We start from the raw sequence: 12,922 nt of genomic DNA, 5'->3' as shown, positions 1-12,922 counted from the left end.
AGTAATGGGGGGGGCAGGGGATGTGGGGTGGGCAGCGGGAGGGGGGGAGAGGGGGAGAGGGAGAGACTCAAGCAGGTTCCATGTTCAGTGCAGAGCCTGCTGTGGGGCTTGATCTCACGACCCTGAGATCATGACCTGAGTGGAAATCAAGAGTCAGATGCTTAACCAACTGAGCCACCAAGATACCCCAAAATAAATTTTTAAGTATATATTTTATAGTTACTTTTTTGTTATAATTTAGTAAAACTAGAGATAATTAAGAGGTGAGGGAAATAAACTTACTGAGAAACTAAGGAATATGTCTTTTAGATCAAAGAGAAAGTAAAAATAAATAAGAAAGCAATGAAAATGAGAATGTTTTATATAAAAATCCTTGAGACATTTAAAGCTGTGCCAGAGGAAAATCTACAGCCTTAAAATGCCTTTACTAAAGAGAAAGATGAAAAATAAAGACATGCAGTAGTTATTTTAAGAAAGCAGGAAAAGGAACAATAAAAATAAGGAGTATGGAATTATTAGATGTTAAGGAAGTACAGCTCTATGGTAACAAGCTTGAAAACTGAAAGGAAAGTGAAATGTCCCAACAAAGTATAGATGACTATAATTGACAGAAGTGGAGAACTTGAATAGAATAATAACCATAGGGGTATTGTAAAGTGAATAAAGATGTACTACTTATGAAGTTATTACGTTCACAGATGGATTACCCAGATGGGTTCATAGCTGATTTCCACAAGGAGAGCTGATTACAGTTAATTAAACTACACCAAACTATTGAAAAAGATGGAAAGCTGTGAGAAAGTGCAAAAGCAAAACAAAACAAATTCTATAGGTCAGTTTTACTTATTACTACACATGCAAAAATTCTAACTAAAATGTTCAAAAATGAATTGTAGCATTGTAGCGAAAGAGTCATACTTTATGATTAAAGTATATTCTAGAATAGAAAGGATAATCCAGTATATCAGCAAGTTGAAGGAGAAAAACTGTATGATTATGTCAGTAGATGATAAAAGATGATAAAATAAAATCTGGCAACTCTTCATATTAAAGACATTTAAATATTTACAAATAAAATGTTAACCAAAAAAATTTATCTTAAATGGGAAAACAATAAAACCTTTTTCTGTTAAAATAAGTAACCAGACACAGACTGGGTCGCTCATTATTAACTAACATGCTCTTGGAAGGTCTTAGCAGATACACTAAGAAGAAAACTGTCCATATAAAAATTTGAAAGGAGATTTTTAAATTTTTTTCTATGTTATGTTTGAAAAACAGCTAAAATTAATGCAGAAATTTGATATTGTGACTGAATACAAGATAAATATATAATCAGTAGCATTTCTCTAGGCTTAGAGAAATAACTGCTCACTAACTGCTGTAGAGGGACATGGGAGAAAAATATTTCATTTGTAAGGAAGGTAATGGACTTCTGTGAAGAAAACTATAAAAATCTTAGTGTTGAACTTGGAAACACCATATTTTAGGAGAGAGACAAGAAAAAAACTAGCAATTTTCTCTATATTAATATATTAATCAAATATAGTTATTTTATATCCCCATACTTGTTTTTTGTTTTTATTTTTTGGTGAAGAGAAGTTTTGTACAAGGATTGGGATTGGATAAATTATTTTAGTCTATATGAAAAAGTACATGTCTCAGAATTGCCAAGAAAAATGTGGGAAAGAGAAAAAGATGCAAGGGGAAAGTTGAGGAACTGGTCCACCAAGATCCCACTACATACTTCAAAATTAATATATCAACTAAATGTGATATTGGCATAGAAACAAACATCAATGGAACAGAGTGTAAAACTAGATCTAATTATGTACCACAATAGTGGTAGTTCAATTCAGTTAAAAAAGAATAGTTATTTCGTCTAAGGGTCCTAGAACAACTAGATATTCCTCTATTTAAAAAAAAAAAGTGCTTTTCCTCACATTTTATACCATACACAAATACTAATTCCACTGGATTAAAATTTTTAGAGGAAAATCTAGGCCATTACTTGAACAATAACACAGATTCTTAGGGTCAACATTACTTCTAAGTGGTATGGGAAAAAAATTTTCACTTCTAAATAAAATTTAGCACTTTCTTCAATAACAGATGTAGGCGAACACCACAGTAGGACTGCCACTACCTACGAATGCCTTGTCAACATCAGAGTTGTGCTCATCACTACTTCAACATTACTGTAGTTATTAGGCCCCTCACTGAGCTTATCTTTAATGCATTCATAAAGAAGGACATGTATAACTCTTTAAAATATTTTGATAGCTTTATTTCAGTATAATTTGTTTCTTTCATAAATCTGTATATTTAATTTTTGCTTTTAGAAATATTAGTCTCAGAAAGGGTTCATAGACATCAGCAGATTTCCAGTGGGGTCCATGGCACAAAAAAGTTTTAACAATCCCTAATTTACATGATTATTAATAGTGCTTCTCAAACTTTAATGTAAATACAAATCACCTGGGGATCTTGTTAAAATGAAATGACACAGTAATTCTGGGATAAGGCCTAAGACTGTTCACAGTTAGCACATTCCCAGATATTACTAGTGCTCCTTGGCCGGTGCCAGCTCACAGACTGAACTGTGAGTAGCTAAGCTCTGGAAGTGACTTTTCCAGTATAGTAGTCACAGTCATGTGTGGCTATTTCAATTTAAGTTTAAGGTAATTAAAATTCAGTTCCTCAGTCTTAATAGTTAGAGGTGGTTAGTGACTACCGTATCGGACAGTAGAGACATAGAACATTTTCATCATTGGAGAGGAGTTCTATTGAATAGGACAGTGCTGTCCTAGAGGTTGGGGTAATCTCAGCCAAGACAGGGAAACAAAAAGCTTTAAAAGGAAAGGACCAAAAAAAAAAAAAAAAAAAAAATCACAGGCAAAGCTCAATATATAAAGTATGCATTCGGGGGAAAAAAATTGGAGTGCAGATGATCAAAAGTTAATACTAGCATTTTGAAGCTCTTATAAATTAATAGGAAAAAGACAACCCCAAAGAAACATGGGCAAAGACTATAAATAGGCATTTCACAAAAAAATATAAATCCAAATAGCCAGGTGCTCAAACTAGCTAGCATTTGGAGAAATACAATTAAAGTAACAGTGAGAACTCAGGTTGACAAAAATGGAAAAGATCTAATAAGGAATTATTTTCTAAGGAAAAAGATAACACATTGCTGGTGGAAAAGTGAACTGCTGCAGCCTTTTGGAAAGAAATCTAGTGGGGCACCTGGGGGGCTCAGTCAGTTAAACGTCTGACTTCATTGGGCTCAGATCATGATCTCAGGGTCCTGGGATCCAGCCCAAGTCAAGCTCTGCACTCAGCAGGGAATCTACTTGTCTGTATCCCTCTCCCTCTGCCCCTCCCCTCTGCTAATGCTCTCTCTCTTTCTCTCTCTCAAAAATAAATAAAATCTTTAAAAAAAGGAAGAAATCTAGCAACATCATTTAAAATGGAAAGTAAGCATCCTTCAACACACAGCAACTGCACTATTGAGACTCTGTCCGGTAGAGTAAAATACTAGTACATACAGATATTTGTACAAGAAGGTTTATAGCAGCAGTGTTTCTGGCAACAGGCTCTGAAAGGGGAAAGGATGGACTGGAAACAAAGTAAATGGCCATCAATACGACGGCAAGGAAATGGTTGCATAAATCATCGTATAAGCTACACCATGGATTATTGTGCAGGCATTTATAGAATGAATTGGAGAATATCAGTTAATTTAGTATTTCCACAAGATAAATTGCTAAGTGAGTAAAACTAGATACAAAAATATTCAACATGACTTTTTTTTGAGAGAGAGAGTGTGTGTGTGTGCACGTGTGTGCATGTGGTGGGAGAGGGGCAGATGGGGAAGGAGAGGGAGAGAATCTCAAGCAGATTCTGAGCTGAGCACAGAACTGTCATGGAGCTCAGTCTCATCCCTGAGATCATGATCTGAGCAGTAACCAAAAGTCAGTTGCTTAACCAACTGAGCCACCCAGGTGCCCTGAGTCTCTTTTTTTTTGGATCAGGAAAAAGAATGACCAACAACTCCTTCTTCCGTTTGTGTGGGTACATGAGTATATCAATTCATATGGAGAAGTATATGGAGAAGAATAAAGATATGTATTACTTAATATGAGTTACATGGGATGTTTCAAAGAGGGAGGAAAGAGATAAAAAGTTATAAAAATCTGCTCTTAAACCTGTCTGTATATGGTAATTCCAGTATATATTTATCTACATACCTACATACATATATCTTTTGTTTATATAAAATTGTGCTTGTGTGTGTTTAAAGCATAAAAATATTTTAAATACTATCAGATTGGAATAATTTATCAGTAAAATAAAAATGACATTCTTTTGCCATTAATAAGTCACCTGTTGTTCACTATAATTCCTCGTGCTTCAAGAGCTGAAACCTGACTATAAATTGGGTGAATCGACTTTAATCTTTTATCCTTCTTATCCACATTTGTTCATACTTTTAATGCTTATCTAAATGACTTGAAGGGCATGGGAAGCCATATTTTCTTACATGATAAACTTAAATTCTTTGAATAGTAAGTGAGATTTTAAAGATAATTTAGCAACTTGTTCTCATTTAGAATGTTAGGATTTAAATCTGTTTGGTACAATTGTATTTGGGTCAATACCTACAGAAAGACCAGTATTTCAAATATGTCTCAGTAGTTTGCTAAATAAAATGTAAGCTATAAAAATTGCTTCCCAACACAACATATTGTTCAGCAGTGGAGGGTTCTGTTAGATCCATGAGCTAGTTATGAATAATAGTAATATAAGGTGTACTACAGTTGTAGGCACATAAAAATAAATGAGCCATTGAATGAGTTAGTGTACTCACTTTGCAGAGGCAGCAGTTAAGATTCAGAGAAGCTGACTTGCTAGAACAGTTCAGAGCAGAGACAGATTTGAACCCATATCTCTTTATCCCAGTCTAATATCCACCACACCTTTTTCTTTAAGATTTTATTTAAATTGAAGTTAGGTGGGTGCCTGGGTGGCTCAGTCAGTTGAGCATCTGCCTTCATCTCGGGTCATGATCCCAGGGTCCTGGGATCGAGCCCTGCATCAGGCTCCCTGCTCAGCCGGGAGCCTGCTTCTCTCTCTGCCCCTCTCCCATGCTCATGCTCTCTCTCTCTCCATCTGAAATAAATGAAATCTTTTTAAATAAATAAATAAATTCAAGTTAGGTAACATATGGCATATTATTAGTTTCAGGGGTAGAATTTAATTATTCATCAGTTGCCTATAACAGCCAGTGCTCATTACATCAAATGCCCTCCTTAATGCCCATCACCCAGTTACCCCATCCCCCCACCCACCTCCCCTCCAGCCACTCTCAGTTTGTTCCCTATAGTTAAGAGTCTCTTATGGTATGCCTCTCTCTCTCTGTTTTTAATCTTATTTTTCCTTCCTTTCCCCTCTGTTCATGTTTTGTCTTAAATTCCACACATGAGTGAAATCATGTGGTATTTGTCTTTCTCTGACTGATTTATTTCAGTTAGCATAATACGCTCTGGTTCCATCCACATCATTGCAAATGGCAAGATTTCATTCTTTTGATGGCTGAGTAGTATTCCATTGTATACATATACTAACATCTTTATCCATTCATCCGTTGATGAACATCTGGGCTCTTTTCATATTTTGACTATTGTGGACATTGCTGCTATAAACATTGGTGTGCAGGTGCCCCTTCAAATCACTGTTTTTGTATCTTTTGGATAAATACCTAGTAGTTCCATTGCTGAGTCATAGGGTAGTTCTATTTTTAACTTTTTGAGGAAGCTCCATACTGTTTTCCAGAGTGGCTGCACCAGTTTGCATTCCCACCAGTAGTATAAGAGGGTTCTGCTTTCTCCACATCCTCACCAACATCTGTTGATTCCTGACTTGTTAATTTTAGCCATTCTGACTGGTGTGAGGTAGTATCTCATTGTGGTTTTGATTTGTATTTCCCTGATGATGAGTGATGTTGAGCATTTTTTCATGTGTCCATTGGCCATTGGAAGAATCAGATGTCTGTTCATGTCTTCTGCCCATTTCTTGACTGGATTTATTGTTTTTTGGTTGAGTTTGATAAGTTCTTTATAGATTTTGGATACTAGCCCTTTATCTGATATGTCATTTGCATATATCTTCTCCCATTCCTTTGGTTGCCTTTTAGTTTTGTTGATTGTTTCCTTTGCTGTGCAGAAGCTTTTTATCTTGATGAAGTCCCAATAGTTTGTTTTTGTTTTTGTTTCCCTTGCCTTGGAGATGTATCTAGTAAGAAATTGCTGTGGCCAAGGTCAAAGAGGTTGCTGCCTGTGTTCTCCTCTAGGATTTTGATGGATTCCTGTCTCACATTTAGGTCTTTGATCCATTTTGAGTTTATTTTTGTGTATGGTATAAGAAAGTGGTCCAGTTTCATTCTTCTGCATGTGGCTGTCCAATTCTCCCAACACCGTTTGTTGAAGAGACTGTCTTTTTTCCACTAACATTCTTTCCTGCTTTGTCGAAGATTAGTTGACCATAGAGTTGAGGGTCCATTTCTGGGTGCTCTAATGTCCACCACACTTAATGAAAGTTATCTTCCTTCATTCCTCTGAATCTTTTTTCTCATTCCTCTAATTTTTTTAAATTTTTCCTTTTAGAAAAGGTTAAATTTTTATGTTTGAATTCACATTAACTGACTGAAATAGGTATCATTGAAAATTATCATGTAATACCAAAAAAATTAAAATTTTCTTGTTTTCTTTTAACCAACAGTAGACTTATAATACTTTTTTGTCTTTATTTTTTAAATACTTTAGAAGAAGTAAAAAAAATTTTAAATAATATTTCCTTTTTTTAAAAAAGATTTTTTATTTATTTCAGAGAGAGAGCAGAACTAGCAAGAAAGAACATGAGGGTGGGAGGGGCAGAGGCAGAGGGAGAAACAGATCCCCTACTGAGCAGGAAACCTGATGCAGGGCTCGATCCCAGGACCCTGGGGTCATGACCTGAGCCAAAGGCAGACGCTTAACCAACTGAGCCACCCAGGCACCCCTTAAATAATATTTCTTGAGGATCTTAACAATAACAAAGAGCAGCCTTTGGCAGCAAAACAGACTCTGTTATTACTTAAAGGTCAATCTATAGCAATCAAAGTTTCATTAGGTTTCTTATTCTTTTCTGTATTTAGTTGCTTGGACTAGATTATAGATAATGTGAAACTTGTGAGAATTCTGAGGAGTGAATTCTCGCTTTCCCTGAATAGCTAACCATGCCATTTCTTCTCATTCACTAAACTGCTATCCAGTGTAAACGGCTTCTGATTTGAACTACTGACCTTAAGGTAAATGTCACTATATCACCTTTCCAATTTCCTTAGCTGCCCCATCTCCCCACAGGCAGGAGATCACCTCATTTATTAAAGATTTATTTTGACACATAGGTTACCACTCTCTTCTCAGTTTACATGGTGTGAGAGATGAAAGATTTAAATGATGCTTAGAAATTCATTATACCTAAAATAATTGCCTTTTGGTTTACACAGCTGCTGACTGTTTAAAATGTGCCTATTTAATTGCAACTTTGAATACTTTTTAACTTTTTGTAGAAAAATTTAGACTCGATGTTATTTTCTCAAATTGTTTTTCTTATTGTGTATTTAAGGAATAACTGTAGTAATTGTTTTAAAGGAAAGGAGTCCAAAATTAACTGTGGTTTATGTATGTGCCATATTTGAACCCATAAAATTTATAATTAAAATGCTTTTAACACCCTGGATTTGAACAGTAAATAATATTTACTTCCAACAGTGGTTTTATAGTTTCCACAGAATTGATTCTTCAAAAAACAGGAACTTGAAATTAAGAGAAGTATGAACTATGTTTGAATTCAAGAACCTAGATTCTGGTTCTATCTCTGCTAGCCCTAGAATCCTGGACACATCATCTAAACCCTCTAGGCTTTAAGGTTCTTATCTTGAAAATAAGAAGATTGTAGTAGATTATCTCCAGGGTATCTTTCATCTCTGAAATTCTATAAATCTAAAATGTTTAGCTGCTGTGTTTGGAAACAAGAAGCTTGGAAGAAAAAGGACATCTCATTATAAATATGAAAGTTCTAATAGCTAATAACTTTGCCAAAACAGTGTAGAATATGAAATTTTCAGTTTCTTATGTCAGTCAAACTGTAGAGAAATAAAGAGTAAAGTGTCTCTTCACTACCCACTTTCATGCTCTCTCTTTCCACTTTGATGTGATTATCACGTCTCCCCCTTTCTGTTCCTATTACAAGCATCCCTGCCAGAACTTCTCCCCAGTTAACATTTTCCTGCTTGAAGCCTCTTGTTGCACTTTTTAAAAGTGTATAACATACATAAACAAGTCTTGACTGAATTTTCACAAAGTGAACACACCCATCACCCAAAGCAAGAATAAAAAGCCCCTTTCATGCTGTCTTTCTCAAAATCTTTGAGAAAATTCTGCATGTATGTTACACAGATATCATTGTTTCAGATGATGTGTTTTATTTACAGACTTATGATAGTATTCTTTAATTTCAGTTGGAAAACTGATCATGTGTTAAATACTTAATTTTTAAAGTCACTTTTTCTACATTTGGAGATAGTTATTTTAAATGCCAGTGCTGCATAGTCCATTTGTATTTCAACAGTAGTTCCTTCTGCAAACATTTCCAGCATAACCACTATGTAAGCGTTACTGGGTGTACAGAGATAAAGCAGGTCTTCAAGGAACTCCAGGTCTTAGGTGGGTATGGGGAAAGATGAAGGTTATGGGCAAGACAAGAAAACATGCAGTTACAATAACAGATTTACTTTTTTCAGACTGGAGATAGCCTTCTATTATTTCCTCATATGAATAATTTAGGAGATGGAAAAGATAACATTAACACTGGAAGTCAGTCATTTCCATTCTAGATATGTAGAAAACTGGCAAACAGTTGAAATCTTCTCAATGACTTGGATTGTCTTTATTGTCCCAATGTAATTTTTTTCTTGCTGTGAACCTGTTTACTGTTATGTAGAAATTTTCTGTTAGGGCTAGTGACTGGAAATTTTATGTGTGTCCCTTTCTTTATGTTTGAAAAGGTTTTAGTCAATTTAATGTCCTCTTTTGCTCCTTCTTTTCCGCAGACATTAATTGCAAACTTTCATATAATAGGCAGAGTACTAGCTAGGTACTAGGATTATAGAAAACCTCCTTAAGTTTTTTTCTTACGATGTAGGAAGCAAGTAATGGCTGCTCACAGCACATGTGATACGTTTTCTGACAGAAAGAACCAGGTGCTCTGGCAAAATATAAGACAAACATCAGACTCAGCTTTGGGGCTTTAGACTTCCCAAATAAGTTGATCTTGAGTTCAAAACAGAGAAGGATGTATACAGATAATACAAAGTAATCTTTTCTCTTCAGCCTTAACCCGGTAGTTCCACACAGTCATGGGGTTTCATTCATTCTGAAGGAAGATGCTACTTTTCCTATTTTCCAGGGCTATACCTTAACCTATCTTAGTTGTTAATAGTAAAGGAAGCATATTTTTTCAAAATATAAAGTATTAATTTTAGGTAAGGGGAAATTTTTCAGTTGAAAAGCCCTGAAGAAAGTGTTGGTAGAATATATACATTCCTATACTGAACTTCTGCTTATTCTTGGTCATATGGTGTTTATATTTAAAGAAAATTTAAATTATATTTAAAGAAAAATTATATAGCACCCATGGAATTGCTCTCTGGACCAGGAATCTTTGCTCCATATATTTCAGGGCTAGTTACTGATGTCTTCTCTAGATCTTTAGAGAAGATCTTGGCACTTCAACTCACAAAAACCCCTGCTGCTTTGGGCATTCATGTCATCTGGATACCACACCTCATAACCTTCCTCATTTGCAGACCATTAAGGATATTCTTCCTTTTTTAGTGGAACCCTTGCTCTTGCCTGGGTTACTTCTGTGATTTATCCATAGCCTTGGCCTTGGCATCTTTGGCATCTTATTGATTTTCTCATCTTTAGTGACTGACTTTTTTCCACTTTAGCACTCAGTCTCATGGCCCACATTCTGTTCCTTGTCACCCAGAACTCATTACTTCTGAAGTTACCAATTCAGGTTGATCATTGAACATACTACTTCCTCTATTTCATATTTCTTAATCCTTTCCTTCCAATTTATCTTCAACAGAATTTCCAATTCATATAATTTCTTTATCAATCCCTTCCTAAATTTATTTTTTTGCCTCTTCAGTTATCAGTCTTAAACCTTTCTCTTGCCAAGGTTCTCTTAATTCCTCCCAACTCTCTTTTTATCAAACCCACCTGACAAAATGTTAACTGCATTTTCCAACTGAGCACTACAAAAAAAAAAAATCACATCGGCAATAACAAGTATACAAGTTTATTGTTACCAACCTCAAATGGGCCCACACAGTTATGCTGTAATTCTCTTTTTTCTGGTCCTCTCATTTTTTACACAATTGTTTTAGACATTCACTACTCCCCTCACATCTCCAACCTTCCACTCTCAGCAGATGACTTGGCATTTCATTTCACAGAGAAATTGGAAATCCTCAGATGAGAACCCAACCCCCACAGTTCCTGCCATGAAACATACAAACTTGCACTCACTCTGTTTTATTTGTTCTTACTTTTGATAGCAGAAGTCTTCTTGCTTTCAAGGAGTGGAAAAATCACATGCCTTTAGAAACCAAGTGGATAATATTTTATGAAGCAGTAGGGTAAGGAATAATTCTGTGGCTTATAACAAATTGGTAAGAGCTAAGTACATCAAATTTAAGTTTTTAATACTCTATCAGCTGGAATAAAGCCTGTCACGATGAGCATGGCTAGTGATCCAAGACTAATCTCCACATTCGAGCTCTGGATCCTATTCCCTGTGGCCTTTTTAGGACTTTACCTACCTGAATATGCCTATTTTCTCCAGTGTCCATCCCACTTTTGCTATTCTTCCCCACTAATATTTGAACATTTTCAAGCTTGTCCTATATTTTAAAACCTTCGTTTATCCCTATTTTCTTTCCTAGCTACTGTACTTTCTCACTTTTATATTTTAACTAAAGAGAGGCTTGCTTGCAGGTTTGGTGTTTGACGAAGTTCAATTGGAGTCCTTATGCTACTCTTTATGAGCTTTGAGACTTCTGTCGTCTCTAAGCCTCAGTTTCCTCAACTGTGAAAATGTGGGTAATATTTATACCCAGTCATAGTAGTAAATATTAAGTGAGAGAATGCATATAAAATAGCACAAAACAAGGACATATTTAGATGAGTATTCAGATATATTTGCTTTAGTCCGTGGCAGTCTTTTTCTCTCCCTTTCCCTGAATACTTAATGCGTTTGTTGACTGGGTTTTTTTTCTCAGTAGTACTCAATACCACTGACTTAGTCTCCCCAAAGCACTCTCTTCTGCAGTTGTTTCTGACACACACCCCCAGCTTACCCCTTGTTTCTGTGAATACTCCGTCGGGTGCCTTATGCTCTTTGTCCTGTGGCCACCCTTTAAATATTTCTATTCCTCAGGATTCTGTCTTGGTCTTTGTGCAGTTATTAAAGTTGAGCCATCAATTTGGCTCTAATCTCTCAAGAAGCCAAAGTAAAGAAGAAGCATTATGATACTAATTTATAGTTTATGATTATTTACTATGTCTTGGGCATTTTTATAAGCACTTTACTGTATTACTTGATATAATCAGCACTCTGTGAGGTAGATGAGGACACTGACCACTGAGAGGTAAACCTGCCCAAAGTCTTACTGCAGATAATTCAATTCTAGACAGTTGAATTCTGGAGCTTGCCTTCCTAACTATAACACTGTACACTGTTCCAGAACTGCCACATGATTAGTAGTATGTAGAAAGGCAAAGCATTCTTCAGGGGAACTAAAGTGTCTTCTGGGACTTAGGTCTGAAATGATGTATTTGATGATCCTTTGGGGAGATGATAGAGTATCCTGTTATGATCCTATAATAAATAACCATAGTAACATTGCATTCTTATGAGGAAATTCTCAGTAGGAGAACATAATATTATACCAAAATAAAACACACCATATATACATATATATATATGTAGTTTTTCCATAATTGCATTTTCTGTCTTTTTTTTTTTTTTTTAAAGATTTTATTTATTCATGAGAGACAGAGAGAGAGAGGCAGAGGGAGAAGCAGGCCCCCAAGGAGCAGAGAGCCCGATGCGGGACTCGATCCCAGGACCCTGAGATCATGACCTGAGCCGAAGGCAGACGCTTAACCATCTGAGCCACCCAGGCGCCCCATAATTGCATTTTTCAAACAGCCCTTGGATAGAAATTTGGGAGCTAACATTTCAAAGTTATGTTTAATAGTTTAAAAAGGACAAAATCAATATCTTACTCATCTTTCTATCTACACTGTCTAATCCAGGACCAGTCACATAGGAATAATTCAGTCAGTATTTGTCAAATGAGTGTTGCCACACTTACCTGGTCTGCTACTAAAAAAAGAATGACTGGGAACAGGATGTATTAAACATGACAGGTTCTGAGGGTGAAGTTGACAGTTGCTTGAAGATCTGGGTGAGTTCAAAAGGCAGAAATAAGGAGGAACTCTGTCCCTGTGTCCTGTTTTTCCTCCCCGTTTCCATATTTATTTACTTCTTAATTTATACAAAAGCATTTATTTGACTCTTCCTGTGTATACCAAGTGCTGTATAAAGTGGTGGAGATCCAGTGGTGAATAAGACATAATCCCTGCCCTTAAGATGTTTACACTCTGGTGAGACATATAGAAAACTAATCTGATGGTAAGCAAATATTCAGATAATACGCAGCTATTCAGGCAGTGAGAACAAGATAGAGGAAGTATGGTATGTTCAAGAACTTTAGATCTTCTTTAGGGTTGCAGGGTATATGTCA

The 12,922-nt window shown here is 35.8% G+C and overlaps 1 protein-coding gene across 1 annotated transcript in view; it reads left to right on the top strand.

The window, feature by feature from the left end:
* Nucleotides 1-12,922, top strand: part of PIBF1 (progesterone immunomodulatory binding factor 1) — a 208,844-nt gene that overhangs the window by 29,390 nt on the left and 166,532 nt on the right. The window lies entirely within an intron of this gene.

The sequence above is a fragment of the Neomonachus schauinslandi genome, chromosome 3 (genome assembly GCF_002201575.2).
Source record: "Neomonachus schauinslandi chromosome 3, ASM220157v2, whole genome shotgun sequence".
In the NCBI taxonomy this organism is placed as follows: Eukaryota; Metazoa; Chordata; class Mammalia; order Carnivora; family Phocidae; genus Neomonachus; species Neomonachus schauinslandi.
The sequence above is the reverse complement of the archived record's forward strand: the minus strand, read 5'-3'. Positions and strand labels throughout refer to the sequence as shown.